Source organism: Girardinichthys multiradiatus, chromosome 11, assembly GCF_021462225.1.
Source record: "Girardinichthys multiradiatus isolate DD_20200921_A chromosome 11, DD_fGirMul_XY1, whole genome shotgun sequence".
Taxonomy (NCBI): Eukaryota; Metazoa; Chordata; class Actinopteri; order Cyprinodontiformes; family Goodeidae; genus Girardinichthys; species Girardinichthys multiradiatus.
In genome coordinates this window covers 12,883,698-12,898,151 of record NC_061804.1, presented here as the reverse complement: position 1 = coordinate 12,898,151, position 14,454 = coordinate 12,883,698, and the positions used below count along the sequence as shown (strand labels likewise).

The window sequence follows — 14,454 nt, the reverse complement described above, 5'->3', positions numbered from 1 at the left end:
TGCTCTAGGCTTCGATGGTCAAACAGAAACTTTGTTGTCATATGTCTCAGTAGACAGTAACTTCCAGAGGCTGAAGAGTTGAAGGAAACCCCAAAGACATAAATGAGGTTGATTCAGGACTTCCAGAAGCCTGAAACTTAGAGCAATCAGTTGTTCACCAATCAAGTTCACTTTAGATGTAATCAGATTCTTAATCTTGAGGCACAGTCCTTCCAGGGCACACGGGTTGATCCTCTTTTTAATGCTGGGCTGTGTATCTGGTCCTCTGCTTCATGTGTAGTGTCTTTCTCCGTCCGATCTTGTTCACTGGTCTTCTGCGAGGAAACAACCAACTAGTTCCTCTATTCTTGCCCATTTTATAGAGCATTTACACCAAACTCTTTGTGCTCATTGGCCAGTGGTTGTTGCCATGGCTGTCCCATTGGTCAACCGTGACATAAGGTGATCTTTTCTCTGGAACTTCCCGAGTTGTGTTCATATCAGACATGCCATCATCACCTCAGTCCTGAGCTGTCACTGGCCTCTTCTTTGACCTGCGCCCCCGCCTCATTCATCAGCCGTGTGCTGTAAGCTACAGTTCTCACTTCCCCAATTCCTGAACATCTGCTCTATACCTGTCTAACTCAACATTACACTTCCTCTTAAACAGAGGCTTTAATTCTTACATTGGTGCTGCTCAAACTTTTAGTTACAGAGCTTACTTCATTTACAGTTTAAAACCATTACTTCAACTTCATCCTTCTTATTCATACACCACAACTGATCAACATTATATCTCTTTCATATATAGCTGATTGAGAATGTTAAACCTTAATATTTTTTTTATTTTTAATTATCAATTCTCAATCATATTTCAATCATATGTCTTTTAACTTGATAATCAAAGATTACTCATTTCATTTAATACTTGTAGAAAATGGAAAATCATTATACATCATTTCGTTGGTTATACATGTGTCTCCACACAGGCCTCTCCAGTCTTTCAGTCCCAGAATATGAGAACATGCTTGTTTCACTCTCCACTGCTTCAACTGGGTATTTGAATAATTATTGCATGGATTACACAAAAGGATATTTATTTTAATTTTAATGAATTTAACTGTGAGCAGTTAATAAATGTTGCATGGATTACATGGAAAGATTTCACGTTATTTTGACACATCCTAATGGAAAGAGTTGCTATTCGCTATTTGATTCATCTACCTCAGAAGTTAATGTGAAAACTTGCAATAATTCCTGCTGTTATTTAGATTAATCAGACATGATCTAAATTTTCTTTTTATGATTATAACCTAGCCATTTTTCCTTATGTTTCATGACCAAATTATTAGTAATCTCTAACTCTCAAGATTAGTTCTTACGATTTATTGTTTTGTTCTCCAGATGTTCTACTGATACTCAATAATTAGCTACCTAATTTATCACTTGTTTTTATCCTCCAATTATTTTGCTGGATTAGATCTGCATATATTTAGTGCAATAACTATACATCCACTTCTATGGAGTTAAATTTGTCTCAATATTATTCAATCAAACAAAAAACTAATCTCAATCAAAAAAAAAACTAATCTCAATCAAAAAAATAATAATCAATCAAAAAAAACTAATCTCAATCAAAAAATATTAAGTTGTGATCAAAACCTTCAGTTTTTTCTCACAAAGAGAAAAAAGTTATTTGCAAAACATAAACTTTTATTTGCGCAGGTCAAAAATCTTTTGTTACGAGTCTCACTTTTTTGGTTTTGACGCTCTCTGTTTTTGGTTGAACTCAACGAATTTTGAGTGCTGGAAACATGAACATCCTGGGCGGGGCCTAAAGACGAACGCTGTAAGATGTTTCCCTATTGGTTAGCGCTGACTAAATCAGCAGACTCTAATCCCCCGCATCTCTGAACTTCTGCTCAAACTGCTGGGCTCGCAGCGTCGCTTCAGTGAGGAGATATCCACTCTACAGAAGAAAACTGCGGTCAAGTGAGCCGAAAGTCAGAAATATGCGGTCACGCCAGCCGACACCAGCTCTCTCTTAAAGATTAGTGTCGGGCATACAAGGTGCATTATGGTAATGGAGCAGAAAGGACGCTGATCCTGGCAACGGTTGAGAAAATAAGAGGAAAACAGAAAGGTAACCTACAGAACATTTATATTAATTACATTTTTACAACTTTCACATTCATGTTTTATGTAAAAGAATAAATATTTTATATTTTACTGTACAGTTTTGGAGAAATATCTTGTCAAAATACCTCAAAATGCTCAACCATTATATGCATTTGTCCCACTTTCAGGAATTTATTTCTCCAAAACCAAGAGAGGTGACAACACAATCTCTTCAATTATATTAGAGGGTTATCTATATTATAACCAGAATTAGTATTTCATAATTGCACTGTAGGTTTCTGGAGAAATACACAACTACCCCAAGTGTAGTATAAAACAGAGTCCATGTCGGGCAGATGGCATCCCATAATCCTGTGTGTTGTCCTCACAACCCGTGATACTTCCTTCCTCTCCTATGCAGTTCCCTCACCACACTGTCATGCTGAGACACAGAGTGCTTTCCACCGTGGCCCTGTAGACATCTGTAAGCAGCTGAGGAGATGAAGAAGAGCTGTTGTTGGACCTTCTTCAACAGGCGAGGGGCGTTTCCGATCCAGGAGAGGTAAGAGGAGATCTGGATGCTCTTGCACTTTAAGCTGTCCAGACCACTTCCCAGGATCTCATCAACCTCACCAAAAAGAAGCGTTTGTGGTACTTTGTTGGGGTAGTTGTGTATTTCTCCAGAAACCTACAGTGAAATTATGAAATACTAATTCTGGTTATAGTATAGATGACCCTCTAATATAATCTGAAGAGATTGTGTTGTCACCTGTCATGGTTTTGGAGAAATAATTTCCTGAAAGTGGGACAAATGCATATAATGGTTGAGCATTTTGAGGTATTTTGACAAGATATTTCTCCAAAACTGTACAATAAAATATTTATTATTTTACATAAAACATGAATGTGAAAGTTGTAAAAATGTAATTAATATAAATGTTCTGTAGGTTACTTTTCTGTTTTCCTCTTATTTTCTCAACCGTTGCCAGGATCGGCGTCCTTTCTGCTCCATTACCGTAATGCACCTTGTATGCGCGACGCTAATCTTTAAGAGAGAGCTGGTGTCGGCTGGCGTGACCGCGTATTTCTGACTTTCGACTCACTTGACCGCAGTTTTCTTCTGTACAGTTGATGTCTCCTCACTGAAGCGACGCTGCAAGCCCTGCAGTTCGAGCAGAAGTTCAGAGATGCGGGGGATCAGAGTCTGCTGCTTTAGTCAGCGCTAACCAATAGGGAAACGTCTTACAGCGTTCGTCTTTAGGCCCCGCCCAGGATGTTCATGTTTCCAGAACTCAAAATTTGTTGCGTTCAACCAAAACAGAGAGCGTCAAAACCAAAAAAGCGAGACTCGTAACCAAAGATTTTTGACATGCGCAAATAAAAGTTTATGTTTTGCAAATAATTTTTTTTCTTTGTGAGAAAAAACTCTGAAAGTTTTGATCACAACTTAACATTTTTTGATTGAGATTAGTTTTTTGTTTGATTGAATAATATTGGGACAAATTTAACTCCATACACTTCAACCTTTTATTCATCTCTCTCAGAGAAAATTATTCTCTGGGACTGCAAGGTTTGAGCAAAAAATTGAAATGTGACACTAATGTTTAATGCAAGGTTGCTACACATTTTTTATGCAAAAAAAGTGAATAAAGCATAAAATTACACACATTTTTTTATACTCTTCTTTTTGCATACTTATCCTGACCTTGATAATTAAATACCGATATCAATGTATCTCTTTTTCTTTTCTTTTCCAGGCTCTGTAAGAACCCTGTGAATATATGATAACAGTATTGATTGACAAAACTACATTTTTATTCTCTTTTCTATTTCTTTATCACAATGCCTCCACCACCCTCCTTGACATGTAGCACCTCAGCCACTAAAAAAATACATCAGGCGTGGGCATCGAGGGCAGCTGGGGGCCAATCCAAATGGCAAAATATATTAGTGAACTGCAGAGCGTGGATGCTTGGCACTTGAGACGTAGTAGCCTCCCAAGTATTGCATCCAAGCAATCATTTACAACTGATATATTGCGCACATTGATATTGCAATGATGATGGAGACTTGAGATATTGTGTAGCTCTAGTCTGGGTTATTTCTTTATTTTTTTTAAATGGTAAAATCTTGTATAACAGAAAGTACTCTTTCACATACACACACACACACACACACACACATACACACATCCATGTTTTACTATCTCTATGAGGACTTTTTGGTTACTTCCATTGACTTCCATTCATTTTCCTTGATTTTTAGTGCCTAACCCTGACCCTAACACTAACCCTGACCCTAACCAGTTAATACCTAACCCTAACCCTAACAATAACTCAATTCATACCCTAGTCCTGAACCCAACCCCTGTCCCAAGAACGGAATTTGAAAAAGTGAGGACCAAGAAAATGTCCTCACTTTGTCAAAATGTCCTCACTTTGCGATAAAAATACGAAAAATGGTTCTCACTCAGCAACAAGTACAAGAACACACACACACACACAGTGTGACATCACCTCTGCTTTTAAAATAATAAATATTGACCAGCAACAACAGAAAAGGCTAGAAAAATATTTTATAGCAAATATAAATATTTTGAATAAAAATTGGCCTGTCAGGTCTGTGTAGATTCTTTAGCAGTCATGCACTACTTTCACCACCTGTGAATAACGGGTCTCTTTTTTCCTGTCAGCCTTATTCCTTCAGCTCTCTGAACTCCTTACACAAATAAAACACATCATTTCTCCTCTCCAACGTGCTGCCATCATGTGGTTGCACACTATCTGCTTATAGTTGTGTAAGCCTATATAATCATCCATGGCAGGTGCCCCCACACTGTTTGTTCCAAAAAATAAAATAATAAAAATGGTAAAATCCACACAGTCATGTCGTGTTTCAAATGGGGTAAGAGTCAACTTGTAATGCTGTTTACAACAAAACCATGCGGTCACCAATGCAGCAGTCTCACTGTGACACAGATTAACTTAATCTTGTGTCAGAGCTGCAGTGGCAATGTCACTTTCAGAAAACTCCAGGATTTTCTTTCTCAAAAATGGGAGGAGAAAAATAAGCAAACATACTGTATGTGACTTTCTTAAGCATGCTTTAGTCAAAGGTAAGGTGGATTTCCCCCAGAAAATGGGCAGTCTGATATTTAGTGCTCTTTCTGACATTTGTTTACTTCTTCCTTGCTCTGCTGTTTACTTTCATGTGGTATATTTGCTCAGTACTAACAGTACTATTTTTTCTTTCAACTTTGACTAAATTTACTTGCGTGTCCAGCCATGTAAATTTTAACTGTCTGATGCATTAAAATTGTTCCTTTTTACGGGTTTATTTCATTGCTTTATCTTTTCCACACATAAATGTTTCCTTAAGTATTTAACAAGTTTTCACCATCATGAAAAACAGAAAAAATTTTTTTTACAGATTTTCTTTCCTGTTGCCTTCACCTTGCTATACAACTCTCCCAACTGAAATAAATGAAAACTCTTCTCTCAAGCGTCCTTTCCCACCCATGATTTCTTCTTGCCTTTTAACAAACTCCAGGACACTGAAAGCCAGCCATTTATCACAGCTGCAGGGCTACACCACGTGACCCAAAAGTACTGAAGCGGTCATAAATCTGAAACGCACAGGGGGCATGTTTCACTCTCCAAAGGAAAGGGTCAGGAAATATTGAGTACTTTGTCAAGACAAGAACTGCAGTAGGCGTAAAGAGGGTGGCTTCATTCTAGAGCTAATTAGAAGGGTGGGATTTTAAAAGAAGCATGACTACATTTTTAAGGCTTGGCATAAATTGTTAGGAATTATTGTCTTCTGCTTGTTATGTCAGTGTGAGGTTGTACTGTATTGCATAGCATACCAATTTTCATGACTTGAAGGTTGCACCACTTAAAAGCATTAGTGGACATGCTAGGTACTGTGATCAGCCCAATCCAAAATTCATTAGTGTCTGAAATAGATGTCACAAACATGTCTCCATGCACTTACTGCTGTATGACCTGTGATCTTTAGTTGCTAAAAAGAGAAGTTGGAAAAAGAAAATATAGAAGGGACACATTTCTATCACCAAGACCAAATACAATATTGACAATGAAGAAAACCAGCAATAACAGTCACACCAAAGGACAAGTGCAAGGGCCTAAACATATGTACAAGATCAGTTGGTCAGCATTTTGGCTGAAATAATGCAGGTTTTCAATACTGTCCAAAAGCCAGGAGTGAGCTCGCATTTCTTTAAATTTTGCTCCAAAGTAGCTAGATTCCCTTGTGATATAAATAAAGTGGTAAGGCCCAGCATTTTCTACAGGCTTTCTGAAGGTCTGTCATGGCTTTATTGAGACAATGGTAATTTTTTACTTTGTTTACTTCAATTACTTCAATTTGTGATAATGTTTCAGTTTTTGTGGCTCCATGGTGGCGCAGTTGGTAGCATTGCTGTCTTGCAGCAACAAGGTCCTGGCTTTGACTCCCGACTAGGGGTCTTTTTGCATGGAGCATACTTTGGTTTAAAGTAGTGTTTTAATATAAAAAAGCATGTTTTGAAAGGAAGTATTGTTAACATTTTGCAGTAGCCCAGCCAGGATCCTGACTTGACTTTGACAGAGAATCTATGGAGGGAGCTAAAGATTAGGGTGATGGCAAAGAGGCCTTCCAACTTCAAAGACCTGAAGCTCATCACCTAAGGTAAATCCTCAAACTACCAGTGGAGATATCCAAAAGGCTGCTCGGAAATTATAAAAAAAGGGTTTCCTTTTTATTGCATAAGGTACAAGGACTGAAAAATATGAGTGAACAAGAAGCCAAAGTCCAAAGAAAATCTTTAACATACTTTTAGAGAGGCTGGGAATCTAAAAGGTCAAACCTATTGTAAAGCATGGAAAATTATATAGAAATGTAAAATATTTGCACCCATTGTATCTCATTTACATAAATTATATGGTCTTTTGTGATGACAACCCACGAAAGCTTCTACAAAGTTTTTAAATGGCTGGTCACATGGGGATCAGATGGGGATCAGTCTTGTGGGGGCAAAGGTGGTCTGGGAGTTTTATTAAAAATTTTATCATAAATAGGATGCTGGGACTGAGTCATCAATGTGTAAAAGTGGCAATTTATGATGAAAATAAACATGACATGAGAATAAAAACATGTGCAAAAACTGTTATTACAGGCTGAAAATTAACTCACTATGAGTGAAGCTAAAATGTACCTCATTAGTAGTAGTAGTGGTAGTAGTACTAGCAGCAGTGTTAGTATACTAAATATTAGCTAATTCAACAACCGCACATTATTTACATCTGCATGCAGTGAAGACAAAAACTAATTGAAAAAGCCTTCCTTGTGCAATTTCAAAGTTTCAATTCTAAAATTGATTAAATAATTATGTGACGCTGAGTTCAAAACACGTAGTATTTACTACGGCTGTTATGACTGCGCAGCGCAGACCTCCGTCAAGGCAAAAGGGTCATTGACACTTGTCAGGTTTTTTCTATACTGATGAGCTGTACTCTGGATGAGTGTTGGCCACTGCATGTCAGCTGCTGAAAGGGTGACTAAATATGTGGGAATTCCAAATTGTCGCACCATGGTCTGACAACAATAAAGAATCATTCAAGACAATCCTGGATCCAGATGTTGCCCTGCACCACCACCAAAATCTAATCATCTGTTCCATGTCATAATACACACCTTGCCTGAAAATTTCATCCAAATCTGTTTATCACTTTTTGAGATATTTTGCAAAAGACAGATGGACAAACAGACAAACGTGAACAAAGATGTAACTTCCTTGGCAGAGGAAAATATTGTTTTAAAAAGGTATTATTAACAGTAGGAAGTTTTATCACGACATTTATTAAAACCAATATTTCTTTCATCTCTAGTGCACCCGCACTTAGAAGAAATACCTCTTGACATGAACCAAAACAATGCAGAACTATGCAGAAACACCTCAATTCCTATTGAATATTTATATCATGTTTTTTTTCTGTAGGAGCAAGCTGCTGCAGAAAACTTAAAGCCAGATTTCTGAATGCAGATTTTGTGATATGATCCCCCTGTCTCATTACGTGTTTGCGTTAAAGTCTTCTCCATAAGTACTTCAACAGAAGTGAGAGCTTAAACGTTGTTCTCAAAAAAGATGCAGCAGATGAATTATAACCACCGGATTAAAGTGATAATAGTGGTGATGGTTTGAGTATCTCAATTGAGACTTGATTTAGTTATCAAACTCTGGCAAAGTCATAAAAAGCTTTATAGTTGTTACTTTAATAATTAAACATGAAGCTCTAGATGTTTAAATAATATATATGTACACTGCAACTGACTGAAGTCAATCGGAGTTTAATTTGCATCTACACTTTATTTATATTTATTTTTTTACTGCATTTGGTTTTTTTTAATACCTGAACATACTGGTCAAAAATCCTCTCCAGGAGGGCTCTGAACATTTGTTTGTTTGTGTCTACTCAAACATCAATCATTCTTGCTGAGCCGGCTCACAATTAACAGTTGGCACTTTGCTCAGTAAGCTTACACCTGTCAGCTTTTGTTGGGGTTCTTGCTTGCTTTGGCTGTGGACATAATTAAGCATTGAGGGGCTTTTGGACAATGAGTGTTGAGGAAATTTAACCAATGAGGTGGCAGACTTTGCTCAGTGTTACACAAAGCTTGACTGTTTGAGCTCACTGGAGATGCAGGCTGAGTGTATGTGACTAGAATCAGAATGAGAGCATCCTGATAATTATTTTTTGCTTTTGAAAACTGCTTCTCACATTTGAAAGACAACTTGTTTTTCAATTCAAACTGCCAATTTCAGTGCTACTTTATGTATTCAGCATCTGCTAAAGACTGAGGGAAACACCTTATTTGCCTGGGAAGATGGCATGGTTTCTAATGGGAGGCTCATCCCCAGACATCAAATTAATGTACAATGTTGTGTGATGCTTAAACAGGCACAATCTTGCAGTATATTGGTGAGGAAAGCCTTCTGAGCTTAATTTATTTTTCTGGTGTAAATTATTTTGATAGTGATTAGAAAACACCACATTTTTTATCAGTTATTAGCACTCCTGGCATCAGGGCTCCTATAATACCTTAACTTTCCGGTCTCCGCTTTCCAAAGGTCTCAGTCCTTTATTTCCATTTTAAAATATAAAGTACTAAAGTACCCTATGAATCCATGGCACATATTTCTATTCAGAATTCACAAAACCAGGAAGGAAGGAAGATTGCATAGAAGTGCATTGCATAGAGTGTGTCTAATTTCACTCTTTTTCCATACATGTGTAGGAACCCTGTAGTACAAAGAATAAAATTATGACAATTTCAATAACGACTAACCCACATTTTCCTGACTGTCATCCTTTCTTTTAGTTCATCACGATGCCCCCACCACTCCTTTCAGTTTTAGTATCTCAGCAACTAACATATATATCAAGTGTGGGCATCAAGGGCAGAAAAACCTCATTGAACAGGCTAGGTATTTTATTAGCATGCAGCATTTGCAGCCTTAACACTTGACATATAATGTCCTGCCAAATATTGCATACAAGAAATCTATTGCAACCTTACACGGATTGCTATTGCAATGATAATTGTGATTCAATATGTTGTGTAGCTCTAGCTAAAATAATGTAACTAAACAATTTTTTTGTAACTTGTAATTTATTTTTTACCCTTACATACATCGGCTTATAGAAACTGATAAAACAGCAATAACTGAAACTTTTTCAACTGGGAATGTTGCAAACAAGGCAAGGCGAGTTTATTTTGTGACTGCACAAAGTGACGGATGGTAAAGGATGCAAAAAAAGGTCTAAAAGGTTAACTGGTAAAGAACTGCACCAAATCTTTCAGTGTGGGATTGTGCTATTGCAATGTCAGTTGCTTTTATTTTTAAACTTTTTACACATCTTCACCAGGTGGCCAATTAGTGGGGACGGTGACATATAAATTATCTCCAAGATAGAAAGGAAAAGTACAAAGGTAGACAAATTGAGTGTTCAGCTCGTACCAAGAAGTCATAATTTCTGAGGTTCCAAGTCGTAAAAATAAAACAGAATAATCCTGAAGTTAAAATTCCCATTTGGAAGACTGGGGATTCCCCCCAGTCAGTTTTGAGTTCAGGTTGAGAATGACATCTTGACATATATGTTTTGTCCAAACTATGCCATTTCTAGCAGAAAAAAGTAAACCCCAATCAGTCTCTGTCTGTGGAATATTTACATATTTTCTTACTACTATATCAGTTATACAAGAAACACGCCCCTATTTCTTAGCATCTAATGGGAGCTCTGTGTTCTGTGTAATCCTGGGAAACATTTCCATAATGTTGCTATTGGAATGGACAAAAAAAAGGAGATGCCTGCTTTAAAATAGCCTGGTTATCACACTATTTCATAAATAATGTGTTCGTTTTTTTTGTGTTTTCATAACAGCAGTGATGTACAGTGTAACAGTGGCAACATACAGAAAAAATTAACAGCCTGTCTGTTACGCTATAAGATAGTCTAAATGGCTTAATCTCAGTAGCTCTACCCTTTCTTTTCTCTGTGTTAGTAGATGTCCTCACTCACCTACGCCTCCTCACCCTTTTCCTTCTTTGCAGAAGATAAAAGGAAGAAGTCAGAAGGAGGTTCAAATTATGTAGTGCCCTGAAGGATCTGGAAATTGGAGAAAGGTGAATGGATGAAAAAGGAAGAGACAGGAATCAATGTAAGACATCATGTGGAAGTAATAATGGAGACAACCCAAAAGAATGGAGGAATGATGATAGAGGACACTATAGGATGTACAGTGCCATATGAAAAAAATCAAAGCATGTTTTGGAAACTTTTTAAATAAGCAAAGTTTTGATCCTAATGGAGGCTGTGCCATTAATGAAGGTATCAAATAATCCCTAATATTAATATAAGCAAACAATTATGTCAAGGTTCTTAAAGGTTGCTATGTAGCCCAAGTGGTTGGGTCACCTTAAACCAGGTAGGTGGTGCATAAAAACCCTTAATCACATGCCTTATTGCATAAAAAATAGGTAGTCAACCTTAGATTGCTTTAGCGCTGCTTAACAATTGTACAAACCTTCAACAAGAACAACTTCCTGTTTACTGTGACTAAATGATGAGTCAAGGGATGTGCTTTTACTTATCTAAAAATATAACATTTTTCAGCAAATGTGGAGAAATAAAAATGCCAAATCTCCTTGCAAGAATATTGAGATATGCCATCTTTACTTATCTCAAAGTTTCATTGATTAATATAGTCAGATATAGGCGAGAACGTTTTCTTGTAAGTTCAGATTAAAAAGGAAAATGGTAAATTTAAAAATTTTATAGAAGACTTTAGAGTTTGACCAAAAAATGGAAGCTTGTGCAAGGCAAGATTTTCTAATATATTGGAATACTGTAGTGAAAAGACAAAAGATGGTAAAGGATGATACAGCGTAAAAGAAGGAAAGAGGAAGTTAGGTATAAAACAGTTATTGGTGACGAAAATGTTCGCACAATATTTCTCATCAAAGTGCATTACAGGCTTGCAAAGCACTATCCAATTGCTTTTTTAATTTAAACTTTGGACATGACATGGTTAAAACCGAACTTATGCAATTATTTCCTGACTGATTAGTTTGACTAATAATTATCTGACCGCTTAGGGGCACTCGGAGTTTTGAAATGTCATTCCCAGATGGTCGGCTGATCCTTTAATATATACAACAAGTCATAGAGAAGTTATGTACCTGTTCATGACGCAGCAGAACACTATGAATTTCACCACATGGATCTTAGTAAATACCAACATACTGTATATCAAACCGAGAGTGAATCAGAAGTGAAACACATACTTCAAAGACTCAGCAGGACTTAATTTTGCACAACATTTGTAATATCCTAAAGTTAGGACACATGTGACTCATGTTTTTCATAACACCAACAAACATGCCAAGATACAATATGAAACAGTGTCTCAGCAGCCTTAGTTTTCTTAAAAATATTGTTATTGCTCAAATAGACCCATTGTAATATTTTGTCGCTCTAACTACACTACAAATTACAACAAATCGATAGTTAGGTTGAGACAATCTTTAAAGGTTTTAGATCTTGTCGACAACTTTGTATTTGTTCTTTCTCAATTTTCAAAAAATGTATTCATCCATGCAAGATATGTCCCAAAATGTTATAGTAACTATTTCAGACATGTATGAGGTAGTGTAACCCAGTTACAGAATTACACAAAACCCAAATAAGGGTACATAGAACATGAAGAAAGTAGCTATTGTTGCTTTTAGAGGTTGGTGTAGAGGTGGAGTAATGACATTGCATATTGGTTAAACAAATGTCAAATTAAATAAAACACTAAGTGGCACTGGCATAAAAATGTTTTTGGAAAAATAAAACATGAATTAGTTGTAAAATGATTTAAACAAAAATATGGTGGGGGGGGGGGGTTTCATGTCTTGAGCTGGATGAAATATTACATTTTTAGAATGCCAAAAAAAAGTAGGATGTTGTAAAGGCTTAAATATTATAAAGGTAACTTGAAGAATGATAGAAGCTTACTGAGATGAACAAAAGCAATCAAGAAGACAAAGAAAATGGCGGCAAACAGAAACAATTCATAATCCTGTGTTGTCAAATCTGTTCAAAGAAAACACTAAAGGGACACAAATCCCAATTCTCTCTTTCTGTTTGTCATTTGAACACACAGAGGGATTAAAAAGGTTCCTAAGACACCAGGAGACAATCAAACGTGTCAGGAACACATGTAGACTATTGTTCCTAGAGGAAACAGTCTGCCAGATGTTGATTTGGAGAATAAATGCACGTTGGGGACAAACACATTTATTTATTAAATCATTACTTTGTGGTGAATAAAAGAACAAATTTATTATACGCATTCATATTTATTTTCTCACCTAAGAACTGAATTTGTGTCCACAATACGATTTCTCGTTACATTACAAATTAGACAAATAAGGCACAGTGTTTTCATTGTTTTTAATGAGAAGTAGGTGATGACTGAGCAATTATGTTACAGGGGAGCGTTTCAAAGGCGGCATTTTCTTTTGCTTTTTTACCTAAAAGCATACTTTCAATTCTCTTAATTAAATACAACCTCCATGTAAAGGGAAAAAGGTTTGACGTTCATAAACAGGATCCTTATAGTGACACTATAATTTGTATAATATTCCTGTGGATGTTCGTGCTCTTCTAAAATACTTTTCAGAATCACATCAATGTAATTTCGGCAAGACACAATAACATGCAGAAAAACAAACAGTTGGAACCAGATATTTACGTACGCTCTATAAGAAAACATAACCCATTTTTTTTCTCACTGCTCCATAAAATCAGAATAAACTTGTTTTAAGTCAGGTAAAATTCTGAAAATAATTGTATTTCCTACATGCCAAAATATGAAGATATTTCATTTATTAGAGATTTTTAGAAGTTTACATACAGGATTACTATACTACCCAACTTGAGGAAGTCCAGATGATGATTTCATGAATTTGTAAGTTTCTGATAGGATAGTTCACAACATTTGAGTTAACTGAGAGTTGTGGGCCTCCTCATTCATCCTCATTCATGTTAGATACAATCTCCAGATGCAATGAAGGTGCCATGTTCATCTGTTTAAACAATTATGCACAACTATAAAGACCACGAGAGGGTTCAGCCATCATAGAGTTCGCGAAGAAGTCAAGTTCCATGTCCCGGATATGAACACGTTTTGTTGCCGAAGGTGCATATAAAACACAAAATAAATGCAAATGACCAAGATTCTTCCTGAAGCTAGTGAGTGAAACAGGTCTTGTACTGACATAGGCTGAAAGGTCACTCAAAATAGGCATATTTCGTTGTTAAATTTTGCAAGTCCAAAAGGGGAAGTCTCCGGTTATTCATCATGTGTTAATATGGTGAAACGGTACATTGTTGGTGGTTGCAGCCTAACTACAACAGCAGCCGTTAGTCTGCACTACTTTCCTGACGTGAAGAGGATCAGAGCAGCCTGAATCAGAGCTGGAAAACCGACGATTTAATGATTTTATGTTGGTGGCATGTCCTGTGGTCTGATGAAACTAAAATCAAAGTCTTTGGCCATAATGACCTCCATTACATAAGATAAGGTAAGATAGACTTTATTGATCTCTCACTGGAGAAATGTACTTGTTACAGCAGCTCTTAGTAACACACAAGAAGGGTGCACAGTTATGAAACAATGTGCTGTCAAAGAACAAGGTAAATGGGTAAAAGCAAGGAGTAATAATAGAATAAAATAAAAAATAAATATATAAAATTACTTATGTACAGTAAAAAGTGGAGGTCATTTGTGCTAAAGTGACAATGACTG

At 36.5% G+C, this 14,454-nt stretch overlaps 1 long non-coding RNA gene across 3 annotated transcripts in view; it reads right to left on the bottom strand.

The window, feature by feature from the left end:
* LOC124875993 overlaps positions 1-14,454 on the bottom strand; it is a 113,007-nt gene that overhangs the window by 78,802 nt on the left and 19,751 nt on the right. The window contains exon 4 of one of the 3 annotated variants that reach the window (XR_007040181.1): positions 10,680-10,766. The exons of the other annotated variants lie outside the window; for them this stretch is intronic. This is a non-coding gene — a long non-coding RNA (uncharacterized LOC124875993). The remainder of the gene's footprint in view (positions 1-10,679; positions 10,767-14,454) is intronic. 3 annotated transcript variants of the gene reach the window in all.